Source organism: Gopherus flavomarginatus, chromosome 2 (genome assembly GCF_025201925.1).
Source record: "Gopherus flavomarginatus isolate rGopFla2 chromosome 2, rGopFla2.mat.asm, whole genome shotgun sequence".
In the NCBI taxonomy this organism is placed as follows: Eukaryota; Metazoa; Chordata; order Testudines; family Testudinidae; genus Gopherus; species Gopherus flavomarginatus.
The window spans coordinates 49299235-49316538 of record NC_066618.1 but is presented as its reverse complement, the minus strand read 5'-3'; positions in this window follow the sequence as shown (position 1 = coordinate 49316538).

Genomic DNA, 17304 nt, shown 5'->3' with positions numbered 1-17304 from the left:
ATGTGTTGACACAGCACCACAGTGGAACCTCAGCTTCATTCTAAAATTATTTTTTCCACAATGAAAAACATTTTTTGGAGGGTAGGGGACTTGAGTGGCTTTTAGTTAATTCTAGTAGTTAGGTATGGCCCTGAATGTGTCAAAGAATCTTAGAATTTGGCTAGCTAATTCTCCCCACTCTCTTATCACCCTTGCTGTACTTGCTCTTAGTTTCTCCTTATAGTGAGGACTCATGGTATTGGTATCCTATATTTTTCTCCCCAAAATACTAAAATAATTTCCCCCAGAATCTGAATGTTTACCCTGAAGAAGGTCATATAGGCTGGGTGTATAAACTAAGATCCTGCACTGCATTAGCGCCTTAGGATGCTGTAAGTGGTGTGATGATATTTACTTTGTATTAGCCTTAGAAAATGTGCTTGAGGAAAATAAAAGACATGGCAAAGAAGAGAAGCGATTTACTGAAAGCATATTCTGGCACACTAGATGAGCATTGCAAAACGAGGCCGGCATTTCAAAAACACTTCCCCAGCAATGCTGCCAAGGTAAATGAGACACTGGGCCTCTGCCTAGTGGCTGGTTTCAGTTATGCACCCAACATTTCTGAAAACTTTGTCTTATTTGTAAATCCACATTCCTCATTTTTAAAAAATTTTTAAAGTGTCTCTTTACTCTTACAGCTCCCCTAGGGGGCGCCAGTCAAACATTCCACTGCTCAGAAAGTATTCTACAGGATAATCACCTACTGAAATTCATATATGTTTCACAATCTCTTTATATAACTTGTAGACATACAACTGGAGCACAAAGACAGGAAAAGTCAAGAGAGAGATCACTTAGATACATGAAGTAAAAGAAAATCTGTAAAAATCCTATTTTATTAACATACCTAAAATAGTCAAATATTTCCTAGGAAGTACAAAAGTTTTGCTCAGGAGTGCAGCCATGCTCCTTTGTGCTCATTCCTGTCAGATCTCACAAACCATTAGGCCAACTCAATACCTGAATGGGAGACCTCCCAGGAAACTTTAGTTTCTAAAGGAGACATTCTTCCTTCTGGATTAGCACTGAAGTAATTCAGCATGTTTCTGCTAATATGTAAAACGAAGTCCATTGGTGATCAGTAAAAATCCAGTGTCATTTCTTTTTTTAGAAGAATAGTTGCCTTTTGTTTGTTCCATATTCTGACTCTGTTACAGCTGGTGTCTTTCTAAATGTAGTCTACACCTATGGTGTTCTTTGCTCTCTGCTATTAATTGTCTAGTACTGCTTGCACTGCTACACGCCTGCAGAGTTCTACCCCAGAGGAAACAATATTTCAACGGTAAGTGAAGTGAAAAGTATATCTACAGTTTATGGTCTTTATATGCAGGGACACTGTGAGAACTGATGGGATGGAGTTACAAAGTACAGCTCCATCTCTGAATCTGAACTCACCAATATTTAGTGGGGGCAGGGCCGGTGCAAGGAATTTTCGTGCCTTAGGTGAAACTTCCACCTCGCACCCCCCCAGCTAACCCTGCCCCCCTCATGGCAGCTCAGTCCCCCACCCGGGGAGCCCCCCTGCAGCAGCTACCCCCCCCCCCACCGCGACAGCTAACCTCTCTCCCCCCCATCCCTCCCTGGCAACTAACCCTGTTTGGGGAGACTTCCTCCCTTCCCCCGGCAGCTAACCCTGCCTGGGGAGACTTCCTGCAGAAACTAAGCCTGCCTGAGTAGCCTGCCCCAGCTCACCTCGGCTCCACCTCCTCCACTGAGCACATCGGCGCTGCTCTAATTCTCCTCCCCGCCCAGGCTTGTGGCACTGATTGGAGGAGACTTAGAGCTGGGCTGTGTGCTCAGCGGAGGAGGCAGAGCGGAGGTGAGGTGAGCTGAGGCAGGGAGCGGTTCCCCTGTGCACCCCCGCCTCATTATTGCGGGCAGCCCTCCCCGCGTGTCCCCCCACCCAGCTCACCCCCACCTCCTCACCTGAGGGGACTTTTAGGCGCCCTCAACCACTAGGCGCCCTAGGCGGCCGCTAGTTTGCCTAAATGGTTGCACTGGCCCTGGATGAGGGACTCTGATGTTCCATGCAGTGCAGGCATAGCTATAATTGTGAGGTTCACATTGATTTTGCAAAACTCTCTAAGAACTTAGAGGAAAGGTGCTACAGCTGTGTAAAGTAATATCTACCTACAAAGAATATTAACAAAATAATAATTACATTGTAGCAGTTCATTATCCCTTTACCAGTACATAGATACCTGCTCTCACCTGGCACCAAAGCCTATATTAGGCATCTAAATGTTGTACAGGTTATGAGGGTTTGTAGTTCTGTAAGATTAGCTCAGTACGTTAGCTCAGTTTGATGCAATTGTTAGCTGTGGCGTTGTGTATAAAGAAATAACAGAAGAGAAGCTTACATCATAACCCTAAATTCAGGCAGGTTTAGCTCTGCTTTAAAACACACAACCAATATTTCTGTTTAACAAAAGGGAGGGTGCTTGACGACACACAATGTGAATAATGTAGGACTGTATATAACCAGGTACGATACAGTAAGTCAATTTAATGACAATTATGAGGTCTACTACTGCAGTGAACAAAGGGAGCAAGAACATAATGTCATAGAAATTAGAGATGGAAAATACTTTTCCTGGAGTCATCCATTCCAGTTTCCTGCCAATCCTAGACTGGCAATATTGGGAGGAGACTCAAGGATGAGGTGGTGGCTAAAAATATTCTAATATGTCTAATTTATACAAAATTAAGTTCTCCATTTTCAACCCCATGAGTACTAGTTAGAGGCCAATGCACTAGACAGGCATACAATTGCCTGTTTCAGTTTGCTTCTCGAATGGCTGCAATTTAGGATGAAAACTAGAGGCAAACCCAGCATTAAGAGCAAGCAGTTGTCCATCACGTGCTGAACAGAGTGTGGAATATGAGGGGCCTTTAAGAGCTCTTACTAATAGGGCAATCATAAGGCACTGGAAAGAGAGACTAGGCTCCTTGAACAAAAAAGAGAAGAGTGATAGATCTTTTTACAATGGTGGCATTCCAGGCAATTGAAAAAGCACCAGCTGCTCAAGAGGTACTTCACATCCACATCCTCCAAATCAGTAGATGGCCTGATGCCACTGAAGAAGGGGCAAATGGAGACTAATTCAATCAAGTGCTAGATGAGGAACAACTTTGATGAAAATTCTGAAGGTGGACAAGTGAACACGTGAGAATGAAAGCCAGAACGAAAGGAAGGAAATAAACTAGAAGCCCCATTAAAGTTGTAATTAAAAATAATAAAAGCCCCATTACAGACAACCATCAAAAATACACTTTTGGAATTTCAGCTCAGAAATGTTGATTCTCACTGATGTAAAAATTCCTATCTGTACTTACTGGGAGTGCCACAATTCACAAATACTTGCCTCACTCTGTGCCTCCTGGCTTGTTTTTCTGTATTTCCTTTTTGCTTCAATGACATTTACAGTCTTCTAGGCATAATTTGTACATCTGGGCTGGTCTAAGAAATTCCACCCATTTGTGCAAACATGTAATATTTATAACATCATAAGCAAGAAAAACAATTTGGGGAAGAGGTTCTTCAGAAAAAAATAACTGATACTAAACTAAGATAAATGTCTCATTTACAACCAATGTTTCATCCTAGGCTTTGAGTAAATTCTGCCATATTATATTAATCTGATCTTTTATTTAGGCATACACTGCAAACATATATATGCAATGCATTACAGGAAAAATATTAAGAGATTTCACAACCCTTTCTGCTCACAATACACAGTGCATTAGATTATTATATAAATACTACTTGGAAATAAACTGCTGTTTACGCTACTCAAATCAAATATATCACAATATTTGAAGAAATATCTTTTGATCATTACAAAAAATGTTTTGCTGGAATTTATGTAGGAGTAAGAGCACAAAGTGACTTTGGCAGCTATATTGTATGAAAGATATTTCAAATTCAGTAAAATGTATGAAAAATACTGCTTTACGTTTTAAGCTGGCAACAGTGTAGTAGTTTGAAGTGTAATGTCTTGATGCTTTATAAGGCACTCAACTATCATAGAAAGAATTACCATTATGAAGGCAGGTGGAGGATGCTAAATATTAATGACTGCAAATCTCATTGCTAGAGAGAAAAACTGATATTACATAATCAGAAGAAATGTATTTATGTGAACTGAGTCTCTGAAGAAATCTATTAAGTTAATTTAATGTGGAGAAAGATAGTGAAACACACCATAATTACAAAATAGTTTAGTTCTTGGTCTCATTGTGTCACTTAAAATATCCACTAAGGACTTCACTGTATTAGACAACAGTTGATGCCTGCATCATAGGTGATGCATGGTCGACCCTAGACTTCCAAGGGCATTATATTGCCCATGTACTATAGCTGTGCGCATCTTACTTGGAGTGTGTGGAGATCTCCATGGCACATAAGGAATGCAGAGGTCTCCTTTGTAGCTACTCAACACACCACACAGCCCCATCAAGAAGCTTGAACGATGCAGAGGGCCTTGCTTTGACCCACTGCACCTGCTGCAATTCAGATTATTTTGGAAAATGCCAACATGCTGTGTTAATAAGGTTTTATGTTGAATTAGAGGGAGAAAGCTCTAAAACTACCTAAAGCCATTTGTGTCTTCTTCCTTGGCCAACAGTTGTAATTTACATTAGGAAAAATCTCAGGCCTGTGGAAGTTAATGGGAGTTTTGCCATTTACTTCAATGATGCCAAGAATTCATCCCTTGTATTCTTTAGACTTTATAAAGATCATTAATTTATCCTAATGGCCTGAAGTTCTGATTTTAATGACACTTCAATCTATCAGGATTAAATAAAGATTGTGAATGGCTAGCCAACTACAAAAACAGTTTCTCTTCCTTGGTTTTCACACCTCAACTGCTAGAAGAGGGCCTCATTCTCCCTGACTGAACTACCTCATTATCTCTAGCTTGATTCATGCTTGCATATATATACCTGCCTCTGGAAATTTCCACTACATGCATCCGACGAAGTGGGTATTCACCCACAAAAACTCACATTCCAATACATCTGTTAGTCTCTAAGGTGCCACAGGACTCTTTTCTGCTTTTACAGATCCAGACTAATATGGCTACCCCTCTGATACTTCAATCTATTTGTCCTCCAGTGTGAGTGCCTGGAAAAGGTTGGAAGGAAGATGAAGATAGAGAAATTGTACCACCCACCCACTCCTCTTCCCACACAGCTCCCTTGTTATGCCCTTCCCTAACTTTGGAACATGTCCTGTTCTGGCTAATGCTTCACTTAACTTCAGCTTCCTCTATGACAGAGATCACACAGCTGTACAAAATGAAGAAGTGCAGAACTCTTGGGCTAGTAGTGCATCAGGCTGGTCCCCTGACTAAGTTACAGGAAGCTGAGCGTTGTTTTCACTTGAGCTAATTGCTATTAGTCCCAAGAAGCCATAGTGGCAACCAGGGATTGCTGGAGTACAAGAAAACCCTAGCTATGCCCCTATGCTTTCTGCATATCCTCTTGTGGAAGATTACCTTGGCTTTAGGGACACTGTGCACCAGCAGCACAACACAAAGCAACCACTTTGCAGCACGAAACTGGAGCCAATATGTGAACACTGCCCTGGAAATTGTATTATTTTATATTGCAAAATCCCACTGTTGTAATCTGACTCTGTACTACTTTAGGCGAAAGTGGGTAGGCACAACTGACAGAAAGCCAACCTCCACTTCTCTATAGGCCAGAGCAGTGAAAATCAGAGTCACGCCTAGCATTGCTGTGTAAATATATCACAGTTTATTAAACTGGGAGTAAAAAATAAATACAGAAGAGCACAACTGATGAGTCCCCTTTCCCCATAACATCACAATAACTGTTTAAAAGAATTGTTTCTCTCTTTCAGTGTCCCAGCTGGGAGGAGGTGCAGTTTTATCACTGTTTGGTGAATGAAGACTTCAGGCTGTGCCTTCTAAATAAACCAAACAGAGAAACCCTAAAAGACTACTGACATACCTTTTGAAATTGGATTCTGCTGGTTGTACAGAGCAATGCTTTGAAACCCATATACATGCTAGAGAATGCCCCTGGGTAGTAGTACTTTATAACATGCATCTTTAATACTTCCCAGCTACAGTTTTTATTCAAAGTCCACCCTCCTCCGTACCCCTCGATATCACTATCCACATGTTCAGTCTTTAGCTTATGCGAGGCTGTGAATCTTTTATCAATATTCTGACACTGTTTAATTCTGATGCCTCTCTGTCCTGAGCAAGAGTTTTTCCACTCAGGGCACTCTGTAGACCTTCTTGAGAAAGCTGGACTCACTAGAGTAGAGATGAATGTCTTCAGATTTGGCTACAAAAGACAGATCTGCCCAGGAAGTAGTTGGAATTCTTTTCTCCTCGAATGATGATTAAAACAGTTTATTGCCGATGGCATTTTGGATGATGTGAAAGTAAAACAATTCACTGGTAACTGGATTAAAGGCCAAGTCTGTAACTGTTCTCCTTTATGCCACTTTTCCTGGTAAAGGTCATGGTGGCAGCATGGAGACTTCCTTTCTCTGCAACACATTCCAGCTCCTCCTGAGGGATTGCCCAACATTCCCATATAATCTCACCAGCATGTCCTGGGTCAGCCTTGGGTCCTCCGCCTAGTGGGATGTGCCCGGTATACTTACAACGGAAGCCTCCCAGGGGGCATCCTTATCAGGTGCCTGAACCACCTCAACTGGATCCTCTCAATCTGGAGGAGTAGGGGCTCTAATCCGAGGCCCTCCTGAACAGCTGAGCTCCTAACAATGTCAAAGGGAAAGCCCAGACACCCTGTGGAGAAACCTCATTTCTGCCATTTGTACCTACAATCTTGTTCTTTTGGTCATTACCCAAAGTTCATGGCCATAGGTGTGGCTGAAATTGTAGAGCGACCTGTAAACCAAGAGCTTTGTCTGAGAACTCAGCTACCACTTCACCATCACAGATCAGCCCTGTGTCCGTATTACTGCTGCTGCCGCACCAATCCACTGGTTGATCTCACACTCACCATCACTTGTGAACAAGACCCCTATATATTTGAACTCATCCATTCAGGGTAGCTGCTCCCTTCTCACCTGGAGAGTCCACCTTCTTCTGGGAGAGGACTATGACCTCTGATTTGGAGGTGCTGATTCTCATCCCAGACGCTTCACACTCAGCAGTGAAACACTTGAGTGCACGTTGGAGATCGCAGTCTGAAGAAGCAAGAAGGACATCATCATCTGCAAATAGCAGAGATGCCACCTTTGAGTCCCCATACTGGATGCAGTCCACAGCTCACCTGCACCTTGACATCTTGTCCATGAAAATCATGAACAGGAGTGGGGACAAGACACTTCCTTGGTGGAGTCCAATACCCACTTTGAACAAGCTCTACTTAATGCCAAAAATACAAACACAACTCTTACTCTGTGATTAGAGGGACCAGATACATGCAAAATCAGCACCAGCACCTCATACTCCCGCAGCACTTCCCACAAGACATCTTGGGGAAGACAGCATATGCCTTCTTCAGGTCTACAAAACAAAGGTAGACAGGATTAGCAAATTCCCATGGCCCCTTGAGTATCTGTGAAAGAGCAAATAGCTGATTCATTGTTCCACGGCCAGGACAGAATTTGTATTGTTCCTTCTGAATCCAAGGTTCAACTAATGGTTGTAACTGTCTCTCCAGCACCCCGGCATAGGCTTTGATCCCCCTATCTTTGGAACACACCCTCTGGTCTCCTTTCTTAAAGACTGGGCTCACCACCCCAGGTTGCCAGTCCAGAGGTACTGCACCCGCTTCCCACACAACATTGAAGAGGCATGTTAACCATGACACCCCAACATTGTACAGTGCTTTCAGCATCTCCAGGAAAAATGTCAAACTTATTAATAGCTGTGTACAATAGTAACACTGGGAACGTTGGCTGTCTTGTCATTTTAATTGCTCTGGATTTTCACCAGTGGGAGGGATAGGAGACTGAGGCCCAATATCTACAATTTCAGCTTTCTGGTTAGACCTTCTGAACAGGGGCAGCTCTATGATTTTTGCTGTGTCAAGCACAGCAGTCAGGGAGCCTTCGGCGGCGTTTCTGCGGGCAATCTACCGGTCATGTGGCTTTGGCGTCCCTGCTGCCGAATTATCGCCAAAGCCATGGGACCGGCGGACCTCCCACAGAAACGCGGCCAAAGGTTCCCTGACTGCCGTCCTCATGATGACCGGCACGCTGACCTCCCCCTCCCCCAGCTTGCCGCCCCAGGCACGTGCTTGTTGCACTGGTGCCTGGAGTCACCCCTGCTTCTAAAGCAAACCAAGTTAAAATAAACCTCTGAAAAATTAGGGCTTATAAAACACAAATCCTAGCATTACCTATAGCAGCAAAGGGCAGGACTATTATTACAGAGGTTTCAGATTACATCTGCTCTGGAGCTGGGAATGTGTTTCCGAGCTCTGGTAGACAGCTACATGCTACTATGCTAAAAATAGCAGCATAGCTAGGGGTGGCAGCTCAGGCTAGCCACCAGAGTGCAAAGCAACCCAGATCCCCACGTACATATATACTCAGCCAGCCAGCCTGAGCTGCCCCTGTGCTAGCCTTCACTCACTACACTGCTAACTGAGGCAGTGCTAACTTAGGCAGAGCTCCCAGTTGCAGCGTAGACACATCCTTAGTGTATTTTACAGAGAAATATAAAATTAATCTAAGTATATTTTCCACAGTTCAATAGAAAATGTTGACTGTTACAAGTAGTCATAAGCAGTTACCCATTTATAATTTCTTGTACTTACATCCTTTATTTGCAGTAGTGTGTGTGTGGGGGAAAGGAAATCAAAACCTGTTTATAGAAAAATCAAGCACCAAGCAAACACCATTTTGTTAACATGCAATGTTAAAATACTCATATTCCAGTAAAACAGAATTCCAGTCTTCTCATGTGAAACAATCAAAATGCAATTACTCTTGAACAAATATTCCTTTATACATTCTGTTCCTTAATTAAATAGTGTCAGAGGACGAAACCTCTCTGCAGTCAGATGTTCTCAATGACTAGGACACAATTGTAAAATGAGTTTAAATAATGACAGAAAAAGTTGTAAAATAGATGTTCCTGACAAAACATAACTGTTAAAGAGAAATCCTAATTTAACATCTGTAGATCTAGCACTAGCCCTGGAACTACTTTTAATCAATGAAGGAATGAAGTAGAGGCTATTTTAGGCCTGGTCTACACTGGAGAGTGGGGAATCGACCTAAGATACGCAACTTCAGCTATGAGAATAGCGTAGTTGAAGTCGACATATCATAGTTCGACTTACCTCGCATCCTCACGACACAAGGTCGATTACCGCAGCTTCCCTGTCAACTTTGCTTCCGCCTCTCGCCGAGCTGGAGTTCAGCAGTTGACAGGAGAGCGATTGGGGATCGATTTATCACATCTCATTTCTCATTTGCAAGTTATCTGGCCAATGTACAAAACCAGAGTAAGATACAGTTCCTACCTGCAAAGAGCTAGTAATTTAAATAGACAAGACTGACAAAAGGTTGGGTGAGGAAAATGAGGCCCAGAAAGAGAAGTGGCTTGCCTAAGGTCTCATTGCATGTCAGTGACAGAGCCAGGAAAAGAACTCACGTCTCCTGAGCGCAAGGCCATCGTGCCCTTCTGTGTGCTTATGCAACCTTAGCTTTCTTTCTTTCTTACATACACCTTTTTCTTTGTAGGACTAAATTGATATCAACACTGAACTGCATGCAGAATCCCAGCTTTGGACAAAGAGCTGCATCTGTTCTTTCATTTAAATTGGTTCTCTTATCTCTCATTTGAACCCGTTTCATTGAGAGAAAGGGGTCAAATTCATTTCTCAGCTATGCATTAACTACTTCAGTGGGCAATGTACAGATGTGTCTGAGAACCAGAACTGCATCCAGAATGTTTTAAGGAACCCAGAACGATTTTTCCCAGCCTCTGGCCAGTTCTGAATTGGCACAACACTGCCATGTCAGCACAGGGTATGAGCTCAGGTGTACCCCCAAGATCTCAGAGGCAAGAATGCTACTACATGACGACAACAGTATTATTGGTCTCTTCTAGTTCTTGACAATCCTAAGCTTTTTTGAACTATTACTCTTCTTTCTTATATGGTAAAGATGTGTCTATTGTCTGTTATAACAGACAATTAAAAACCCTTTTAATTACAATGAATGATACGGCTGCTGAGGAAACATTTAAACAATGAGAAATTGAAGTGGCCATTTTACTGGGTGTTAATTCTGCAGAAATGCCTGGTGCAGCAGCATCACAGCTGGAACGAATCGTTCTCACAGTGCTTTAAAGGAAACAGTATCGAGGGAAACTTTTGTTTTGGCTTAACATATAATCCATTTGAACATCATCATCTGCCCAGATCATTTCTGATTAATAACTATCTGGAATTAAAACCAGAGGCAAACCCTCCTTGCTAGTCATATCTTGGGTTTCTATCATTTTTATTAAAATATCCTTTAAATATATACACTTTTATTGAAATTCCACTTAGCAAGGGAGCAGTATAGAAACCATTTTCCTGTCCAAACAGATTTACTCTGGAGGTGACCTGCTCACTAACAACTTGTCATTAGTCCTCTAGTTGTCATCTGGTTTTATTACAAAACATTTCTGCAGTCACATTTTTATTACCACAGGGCTATATGTCAATTTACACCTGCACACAATCATAAATTCGAGATTAGGCCCCGGCTGCTACTAACCTTTAGGGACAAACTAGCTTAAAGAGTCTCATGAGAGAATTGTGTCCAACATGATGAAGACCGAAACACTCATTGTTAATACTATTTTTTTTTAAAAGCCTGTTTATTTTGCAGCAGTTCCTTTTATTATCACGATAAATTGGGAACTCTTGCCTTTTTTTCCCCAGCTTATATATCTATGGAATATGTTTGCTCATAAACAAACCCCTTGCTGGAAATCAATCAAAATCTGTATCTTCACACAAGCTGGTTACTTTTCGTGCGGGAGGCTTCGCTGGAACTCATGCCAACTGGAATGACCTCCCTGTATCTCTCTGCCTCTTCACAGCTTATCAAATCTCATCTAAAAGCAGATCTCTTCTCCTTTGGTTTGCCTTTTAATTGCTGTTATTTCAGTTTGTGACAGCATTATTTTAAAGAGGGGTAGTAAAGGGAGCATGATTGGGTAAGTCTCCTGGAGAGGGGTTGGCAAAATGAAGCTGGAGTACGGGTTTGTTGGGGAGGGGAGCAAGAGGAAGCAGAAGGGATGTGCATGAGTGTGCATATGCATTCTGTGTGCATTTCAGGTTACATTTTCAACTGCAAATATTCTCACACCCACACCCTGCTTGGGTTCAAGAGGACTTTGCTATTGTAATTTTTTTTAAAAAGGCACACACACAAAAAAATCATGATTTTTAAGCCAAAATGTGACCTCCTAAGGGCTCAACACTACAAGATAAAAAAGCCACCTCCAACTTTGTTTTAAAAAAATCTTATGGTTTTTAGGGCAATCTTACATGTGTGTGTGTGTGTGAGAGAGAGAACACACTTATGGTTTGGAATGCTTGAGGTTGGTGATACTGCAATGGGTGGTTATAAAACTTGAAAAGCAATGGGGAAAAAGCAAAGGGTGGTGAGGGAAATCTGCCCACAAAGACATTAGGGTTAAAACCATACCACCTTCCAAGTGTGGTGTTCATAGGTGCTGGAACTAAGGGTGCTGCTGCATCCCCCGGCTTGAAGTGGTTCCCATCATATACAGGGTTTACAGTTTGGTTCAATGGCTCGCAGCACCCCCACCGTACAAATTGTTCCAGCGCCCCTGCTGGTGTTTGTAAATAGAAATTTTGCTACTCAAAATGGCATTCACAACGGGAAGAATGCATCAGAGGTGAATTGTAATATACTGTCAAACCTCTCATTGACTATAATGAAAACTCCATCATGCCAGAATATGGCCCTTATTAAAGATTTGGAGAAGAACTAGAGGTTGCTTAGAAGATGTTACTTTTATTCCATCAGGAAAACATGCCAAAAACAAACAGTTTCTCTGAAAAGTAAGCAAGCACTAATTATCTGTCATGTTCTCCATATATTTTTTAAATAATTTCAAGAAAAGTCTATGTTGACCATCTTACTTAAATTTAAATACCTAAAATTTAATATGGAATCTAAAATGGCCAAAAATTGAATAAAGTGGCAAGAATAGCTTTTGAAATAAACTTCCATACATTCAGTTTAGTATTCCTTGGATTTTGGCAGTTTGTATGTAAATTCTAGCATAAATTCTCTCTCTAACTCTCTCACATACAGGCAGCAGCCTGAGCCTCAGGCAATGTTTTTCTACATACAGAATAAGTAGATAGGGATGATGTGTTTTTGCATAAATTGTTAATGCAAAACATTAGACCTGTCCATCAATCAAACAAACAGTATCGAGATTAGAATACAGAGAAGGATTCCGCCTCAATAACTGTTTTTACTAAGCAAGAGTAATATGATCTTATACAAGATAAAGATGTTAAACATGTTCAAGATGCTATTATTCAAGATATTCCTTCTACAATATTGTTCTGTTTATTTATGCAACAATCACTTAGTGCACTGAAGTTGTTAACTTTCACATTTTCTTCTGTTAAAAAAATAGTGAGCTCTTGCCTTCAGAATGTGCAGGCTATTACATAAAAGACAATAACAAATGTTAATTAGAACACATTAATTTACACTATTGTTTTCCAGTCTGTAATGGCCCAATCCTACATTCTTAATGCACCCATTTACTAAATGACTGAATTAGTCAGACACAAGTTGGTCACATGACCTCCCATAGTCTCTTTTCCAAGCTGACTTATTAATTTCTTCTCATACGGAAGCTGTTCAATACCCCTAATCATTTTTGTTACCCTTCTCTGTACCTTTTCCAATTCTAATATATCTTTTTTGAGTTGGAGTGACCAGAGCTCCATGAAGTATTCGAGGTGTGGGCATATCATGGATTTACATAGGGGCAATATAATATTTACCATCTTTTTATCTATTCCTTTCCTAATGATTCCTAACATTATCTTGGCTTTTTTGACTGCCATGGCACACTGAGCAGATGTTTTCAGAGAGCTATTCCCAAAGACTCCAAAATCTCATTCTTGAGTGGTAACAGGTAATTTAGACTCCATTTTGCATATCTAGTTGGGATTAAATTTTCCAGTGCACATTACTTTGCACTTAGTATTGAATTTCATCTGCCATTTTGTTACTCCATCACCCTGTTTTGTGAGATCCTGTTGTAACTCTTCATAGTCAGCTACCTTGAGTAGTTTTGTATCAACTTTAAAATTTGCCACGTTGCTGTTCACCCCCTTTTTCAAATCATTCATGAATGTGTTGAACAGGACTGGTCCAAGACAGATTCCTGGTAGACACTATTCACCTCTTTGCTAAATTCTGACAGTTATAATTGCTGTCTCTCTAAATATAGCCTATATTTAACTGACCATGATGTACTTTGCTTTCTGCTGTTAATGGTTGTATAGTACTGCTGTGCACTGCTACACAGCTGTAGAGTTCTACCCTGGAGGATATAATATTGCAATGGCAAATCAAGTAAGAAGTATATCAACAGTTTATCTTCTCTTCTTGTCTTTCAACCAGTTACTGATCCATGAGAGGACCTTCGTTCTTATCCTAGGATTGCTTACTTTGTTAGAGACTTTGGTGTGAGACCACATCAAAAGCTTCGTGAAAGTCCACATACACTATATCAGCTGTGACAAAGTTCCTCCTCTACCTTGGTGGGTCCTGCGCTTATTGTCAGATTTACTCACCTTGGTGATCTTCCCCACAGTCTGGATCAACTGCTCTTGTGTCTGATCAGGAGTTGGGAGCTTTTGGGGGAACCCAGGCCCACCCTCTACTCCGGGTTCCAGCCCAGGGTCCTGTGGATTGCAGCTGTCTATAGTGCCTCCTGTAACAACTGCATGACAGCTACAACTCCCTAGGCTACTTCCCCATGACCTCCTCCAAACACCTTCTTTATCCTCACCACAGGACTTTCCTCCTGGTGTCTGATAACACTTATACTCCTTAATCCTACAACAGCATACCCTCTCACTCTCAGCTCCTGGTGCCTCTTGCTCCCACACACACTTCCTCTCCTCTGGCTCCCCTCTGCCTGACTGGAGTGAGCTCCTTTTTAAACCCAGGTGCCTTGATTAGCCTGCCTTGATTGGCTGCAGGTGTTTTAATCAGCCTGTCTGCCTTAATTGGTTCTAGCAGGTTCCTGATTACTCTAGTGCAGCCCCTGCTCTGGTCACTCAGGGAACAGAAAACGACTCATCCAGTGACCAGTATATTTGCCCTCTACCAGACTCCTGTACCCCACTGGCCTGGGTCTGTCACACAGCTTAAGCATTCTTGTCCCCAGGCTTATTGACACACTCCAAGTAAAGGTTGATAAAGCATAATTTCCCTTTACAAAAGCCTTGTTAACTCTTCCACAACATTGTGTTCATCTATATATCTGATAATTCTGTTCTTTACTATAGTTTCAACCAATTTGCCTGGTGCTGAGGTTAATAGGATAGCATTTTTTTTAAATCAGTGTTAAATTAGCTAGTCTCCAGTCATCTGGTACAGAGGCTGATTTAAGTGATGGTTACATACCACCACTAAGTAGGTCTACAATTTCATGCTTGAGTTCCTTCAGAACTTGAGTGAATATCATCTGGTCCTGGTGACTTACCATTTAATTTACCAATTTGTTCCAAACTGTCCTCTACTGACTCCTCAATCTGGGACAGTCCCTCAGATTTCTCACCTAAAAAGAATGGCTTAGGTATGGGGATCTCCCCCACATCCTCTGCAGCAAAGACCAATGCAAAGAATTCATTTAGCTTCTCCACACTTCATTCTCCAGCACCTCATGTATGCAGTAACACCACTGACAGTTTGGCAAGCTTCCAGCTGCTCAGGTACTTAACATTTTTTTTCTGTAAATTTGTGTCTTTAGCTAGTTACTCTTCAAGTTCTCTTCTGGATCTCCTCTCCATAGGAGCTTCTTGACTCCCTTAGGGGTTCCTCTCTAACAGAGCTTGGGGGACCTTTATTGGGTCCAAGACAATTAACCCCATGTGGGCCCTCATAAGGCACTGAAACTAGGTCTTAATTCCCCATAAAGGGCAGCTACTCTGTCCCAATACAGTAGGTGGCCTCTGAGCACACCTACTCAATTGAGTCCCATACAAAGTCTGGCCCGAGGAAGAGGAGGTTGTGGTGCTTCAGGGGCTATCACTCACCATATAACTTTTAGCCCAGTAGTTAGAGCACCCTCTTGAGAAGTGAGAAACTCCTGTTTCAATCCTGGCTTCCTCTTTAGCAGAGAGGGAATTGAACTTGGGTTTCCCACATCTCAAGTGAGTGTTCCAATCACTGGGCTAAAAATTATAAGGTGGGCAGCAGAAGCACCACCGCCTTCTCCTTCGGTTAGGAGCCTGCCTTGCTCCACACCAAGCTCATTCCTGAAAGAAATAAATTAGGTGCCTAAGACAGCTAACTCCAGAAGACTGGTTCCCATTCATAGACAGTTAAGTAGAAACTGGCAGAGAGGGGCAGAGCATAGGAAATACCCATCTTCTGGGCATCAGCCATTGGCTAGCTTGACCACTCTATGCCCTGTAAGCTGGCTTTTGTGAATCACATTCTAAGATGCCCATCTCTTGCCTTTCGTTGCCTAATTCGGCTTTGTAGATCACAACATTTTTCCTGTCATCTTCTAAAGTATGTTCTATGTTGAAAAGCCCTGAAAGACTGGAAAATGTCATCTGTAATTTCTGGTGAATAAGAGTTGATAAACCTCTGCTTAGCCAGGAGTGCTCTGTTGAAGTCTATATTATAATCTCAGGGAAAGGGTTAGCTACCTTATTAGAACTGAAATCTAAGAAAGTTGTGGTTTAGACAGAGAAACTTGGTGTAACCATTAGGATTAAAGTTACAGATTTGATTAACTTCAGTAAAATTCTTTAGTTGGGGATTCATAACTAGACAACCACCTTTTTAGAACTGATAAAGATTGATTTTGTTGTATTAATTTCCTGATTTAACTAATTTGATTACTTAATTCCAGTATTGATGGTAATTTGATGCTTTGGCCTTTATTTGATATTGTTTAGTTACAGTATTGCTCTATTAATTATGTTGATTATTAATAACAGCTTAGCTTTTGAGATTTTTCTTGATTTTATGTTTAAATGTATTAATAAACTGTATTAGGTTGCTGAATCACCTTTCTTTCAGCAAGCAACATGGATTCGGAAACCTTGTGGACCTGGGGTGGGATACCAGCTGGTCAACATAACAGCCTGACAAACTCCCCCTAATTAGTTCTTGGTTTTCAGACACCCCCGCTGAGCAGCCGAAGTCTCCTCTGCCCACAAGGAGGAGACCTCAATACTGAAAGAGGCAATGTGTATTGTGGACTAACTAAGCAAAGTTCTGGTAGCACAGAACACGTGCTGTTTTAATGCCAGCTCGGATACTGATTGGTCCTGTGGCCATCTGAGAACTCCACACTGTTAGCATATTTCTGTAATATTGCTGCCACTAGTAGGAGACTCAGAAATGCCCACTTTGGCTAAAAATGACAGTTGAAACTGTAACGGTAATTTGAACATGGTACACGGAGCTCATCTTGCTACAGGAAACCTGCAACACACTACCCTAACCACAATGAGTGTGGTTTCCATTTAAACTTTCTCCCTTTTTGGCCATTCACATTGTTATTCTTCCTAACATTTTACATCCAAAAATCTTTAGCAATATTTCCACACTAGTCCTGCCAATGGAGTCTTTCTGCATTTATAATTACTTTTTGAGACAATGTTTTTGTCCTTTTTGGTACTGTTTTAAATTACTGTACCATATGGCCCATTTGGTTTTCCTAGAAGCCTTAGCTCTTTGCTGTGTTCTTCTATTTACTGTTCAACCAAGTGATCAGGTTTCTAATCCTCCCCTTCCCTTTAATCTTTACCCAGCACACACAACAACTTTTATTATATAATGGCCACAGTAATGTTCCTTCCAAGAATAGCAACATCCTCACCCATTGTTTTCTGCAACTGCCTATTTCTTTTCATATTGAAAAAACTCAGTTTAACACTGAAGTTTGTCAGTCAATTAACTCCTTTCTATTGAAATCTCTCACTCTTGCAAATGAGTCACTGCAATGTTGGTTTTTTTTAATCTTTGGCCTACATTATAAAATATTGTAATGCTTA